Source organism: Manis javanica, chromosome 10 (genome assembly GCF_040802235.1).
Source record: "Manis javanica isolate MJ-LG chromosome 10, MJ_LKY, whole genome shotgun sequence".
Lineage (NCBI taxonomy): Eukaryota > Metazoa > Chordata > Mammalia > Pholidota > Manidae > Manis > Manis javanica.
In genome coordinates this window covers 100,662,054-100,666,611 of record NC_133165.1, presented here as the reverse complement: position 1 = coordinate 100,666,611, position 4,558 = coordinate 100,662,054, and the positions used below count along the sequence as shown (strand labels likewise).

The following is a 4,558-nucleotide window of genomic DNA, read 5'->3' as shown; positions in this document are numbered from 1 at the left end:
GTTTGCGAGAGTGCTATTAGCAGGGCAAACTACTGTAATTGCTTTAATACCTTCTACCAGTGTTCATACCAAAGGTGAAACTCCTCTGACACAGAACTAGTTAAAAACCACTCAGCTCCACAGAGAAGGAGACAGCAGATCTACTCTCATGGTCTTTGTGCAGCACTGAGGGGCTGCTGATTTTTTTTGCCCTGTGTTCTCTGAACCATGGCTGATTCTGTTCAAGGGTACTTAGTTCTAAAACACCTTCTGACAGCCTACTGGTGTGCCTGACTGCACTCTAGGCAGGAAGAAGTGAGTTAAACTGTAGCCAAATTCTTCATACCTTTTTTATCTTGAACCTGAAGAGCAGGTTTGGCTGTTCACTTCAGCCCTTCTGGCCTCAGAAGCTTCTAAGCCGAAACCACTCACTGACTTGGGAAAGGGACTCCTACCTCCTCTTAATGGAGTCATCACCCATATTTTCACTTTCTGTGTACTAAGAAGACAAGCTTGCCATGGATTCTGCTTCATCTCCAGGTACTTTTTTTTCCCCAGCAATTTGCGAGCGGCAGCTCTCCATACTTTAATAAAATTGGGGTAGCAAGGCAGCAATGCCCTTTGCAGAGAAGCAGCATCCTATTCCTATGGAAGGTGACTGGCTAACTGGGAGGGAACTGGTGGGCAAAGTGGAGGGGATATTCTCTGAGCTCAAAGCAGTTTGGGAAACTGACACATTAATGGGATCCCAAATTATAGTTAAGCTATGTGTCTATAACAGGCTATATGTATTTCTTTTTTTAGTTGGCATTATGAAATATATTGTCTCTTCATATTTAACGTCTCAGATAACTGCAACTAGCAATGAAAATATTCATTTAAAAACACCTATAGAGTGCCTTTAGTATCATTAGAAAAGAGAGAAACCTTTCAAAGATCTTCAAGGGCTTCTCAATACTGCTTTGCTCCAGTTTTTCACATCTGTAATTTTTAGGATTCTCATGCAGTCTTCGTGATTACCACCGCCACCACCATGATCATAAAACCTTGTGCTTTCATAGGGTTCATTTTCAGCACTACATTACTCTGAGGGGAAGGTAAACTCCAGAGGGGAAAAGACAAGTTCTCACATGTGTTTTGCCTTCTGGAAGCAGGTAGCAAGACACTATAACCCAACATGGGGCCTCAATGAAGTTTGGATGAATAAATGAGTACATTGTATCATTTACTATCGCAACAACCTGTAAGTCTGGCAGACCAAATCTCATCCCCATTTTGCTGGTGAGGGAACTGATGCTCCGAGATGTTGGAGGTCACTCAGTGATTTAGTGTTTGGTTTATAATTAGGTGTCATCCTCAATTCAGCTTTTCAGATTCCGTCTCTAGAAAATATTGACAGATGCCAACATTGGCTTGGCTTTTAATCTGGTAATGTTCTTAGGAAGCAAATATACAAAGGGGAGGACCTCATTAATTTTTATTTATAAAACTAGATTTTTTTTTATTAAGAAAAATGTTTTTTTAAAAAAACACAATAAAGCATTCTTGCAACTGCTTTTCCATGTCAATTATTAAAGGTTTTGTTGTTAGGGATTTTTTTAAAAAGCCTATTTGAAAGTAAAGGGAAAAGCATGGATTATCGAATGTCACGGGATGCTGATGCCCAGGATGGACTAGTTGAGATCTCTTTGAAGTATTAGTTGGTTTACATTATGTTGTACATCATGTAAGATGGCTGCACTAGGCAGCAGGAACTGATAGCATTTCCCACCTGGTAAACAGGTGGGAATGATCAGAGGCTGCCTTATGGACAATCAATTTCTCATGGCCAGATGTTGCTGCAAACAAATCTATCAACTGTGACAGAAGGTTTTGTTCTGCTTTAAATGCTGTGGTTGAGATTAACAAAAATTAGGAAATCTAACAATACCACTAAATGGAGATGTGGATCAGTGGGAATTCATCACATGACTAGTAAGAGTCTTAAGTTTGCACAACCACTTAGGAAAATAACTAGTCATTAGTAAAGCTTAGCCCACAAATTCATTCTTAGAAGTATACATAAGAGGCATGAATGTATACATGCACATTGATATGTCCATGAGTGCCAGGATATATGAGAAAGATGGTGTTAGCAGCCATGCTTATAGTGGAAAAGATCTTCAAACAACTCATGTCTCTATGGAGAGAGAGCAGGAAAGAGTGCAAATATATGTTTATATATGTGCAAATACACAAGATGGATACATACATACATATACATATACACTCTGACAGGAGAATGAATAAATGTGGTACATTCACACAGTGGAATAATGTAGAAGATCGAAAATGCACAAACCAGCTAAATGCAATGACATGGAAGAATCCTGAACATATAATGTTCAGTGAAAACAGTAAAACCCAGAAACCACTTAAAATATGGAATAATTTTTACAGAATTCAAAAATAAACAATTAAACAACATATAGTCAGCCTTTTTATTTCCCCTCCCTCCCTCCCTCCTTCCCTTCCTTCCTTCCTTCCTTCCTTCTTCCTCTCTTTCTTTCATTCTCTCTACCCATCTGTCATCTACCCATTTATTATCTTTGTATCCATCTATTATCTATTTATCTCTCTACCTTTCTATGTGTATGTATGTGACCAAGAGACTAATAATTTTTTTTTGAGAGGGCATCTCTCATATTTATTGATCAATTGGTTGTTAACAACAATAAAATTCTGTATAGGGGACTCAATGTACAATCATTAATCAACCCCAAGCCTAATTCTCAACAGTCTCCAATCTTCTGAAGCATAATGAACAAGTTCTTACGTAGTGAATAAGTTCTTACATGGTGAACAGTGCAAGGGCAGTCATATCACAGAAACTTTCAGTTTGATCACGCATCATGAACTATAAACAAGTCAGATATGATTATTCGTTTGATTTTTATACTTGATTTATATGTGAATCTCATGTTTCTCCCTTATTATTGTTATTATTATTTTTTTTAAATAAAATGCTGAAGTGGTAGGTAGATGCAAGATAAAGGTAGAAAACATAATTTAGTGCTGTAAGATGGCAAATGTAGATGATCAGGTCCGTGCCTATAGACTAAGTATTAATCCAAGCTAGACAAGGGCAACAAAACATCCACGGATGCAGAAGATTTCTCTCAAAACAGATGGGGTGAGGTTCTAAGCCTCACCTCTGTTGATCCCCAATTTCTCACCTGATGGCCCCTCTGCGACTGTGCCTGTCTTAGGTTGTTTCCCCCTTGAGGAATCTTACCTGCCAAGAGAGTAATAAGCACAAACTTTAGAGCAGTGGATTCTTTCGGGAACAGGAGATGGTCTAGGCAGTAGCACATAATTTATTAAAAATGTTCTAGTTTTTGTGCCAGGAGATGGGTTCATGTGTGTTCATTTTATTAAAATGAAAGCATACATGTGCTTTTTTATGTGTTTCAAATCATGTCCTAAAATAATAAACAACAAACAGAACAAAGGATATAAGGTCATTTAACAAAGCAAGACAAGGCCCAAAATTCTAAGGGAACAGCTTTGCTTTGAACAGTGAAAACTCTCATCAATATTGTAAAATTGAATTCTTTATTCGACTAAAACTTCTGCATAACTTAAATATAATCTGTGTAAATTTATGGCAGAAATAAAGAAGTACACCAAATAACAAAGTATAAAAGTTTAGAAAAACTGTTTTGTCCCCCTCATCTAAGCTTCCAATCATCTCCCAGTGTTATTTCTTGTTGGAAGCCCTCTATTCAAGTGGATATAATTTTGCCATCAGGTAACACTATACGTCACATACAGACTCTCGAGATTCATGTTTCTTGGCATTCCACTTTGGAAAAATATAAAAGCAGACTTACCCGGTTTTAAATCTAGTTGGTAAGGCATCTATGCTCTCTAATTTGTCTGATGACAAGCCAAAGATCTGTTACTTCTTTTGCATTCATGCTGTGAATTTTAAAAACATACTTATAAATAACTCTTGAATGAAAGAAGAAATCATAATGACAAGTTAATAAATAATTAAAACAATGATAACAAAAGCTCTGTGCATTAAAACTTGTGGAATGGAGCAAAAGTGATGCTTTTAGTCTTATATGCTCATATTAGTTAAAAAACAAACACAAGCAAACAAACAAAAGTTAAAGACATGTAGCCTAAATAAGAGATTTCAATTGTCAGATTTGCAGTCTTGGACACTAATGTGCCTGAATATTCATGTGTTTGAAAGGATCTCCATCAGCTGAGATCCAGAGTTAGAGTCTCAGGAGCTTGGGGAGGGGAAAGACAATGTCATTCCTATTAGACTACACAGCAGGGAGAATAAAATCAACCTCAAAATCTCCTGAAAGGGATGGGGGGAAGAAATATCCAAAAAGAGAATGAGTCTTTCAGAAGGGAGGGCTGCTAATCAAAGAACCAGAGAAGACTGTTCTAGAACTACCCAAGAAAAACCCTGAAGGAAAAGTGATTATCTCTGGCAAAATCATTGTTATTGTGGAGATGGATTGCAGGGTGTGGTAGCCCATGAATTTTAGAATGCTTCAGGGATCTCCAAGGAGACCAT

At 37.5% G+C, this 4,558-nt stretch overlaps 1 long non-coding RNA gene across 1 annotated transcript; it reads right to left on the bottom strand.

Annotated features, from left to right (window-relative positions):
- Positions 1 to 3,194: 3,194 nt before the first annotated feature.
- Positions 3,195 to 4,506, bottom strand: LOC140843821 (uncharacterized). The gene is made up of 3 exons (XR_012121779.1): positions 4,326 to 4,506; positions 3,852 to 3,939; positions 3,195 to 3,253 (listed from the first exon to the last, which is right to left on the bottom strand). It is a non-coding gene; the product is annotated as an uncharacterized lncRNA (long non-coding RNA).
- Positions 4,507 to 4,558: the final 52 nt, after the last annotated feature.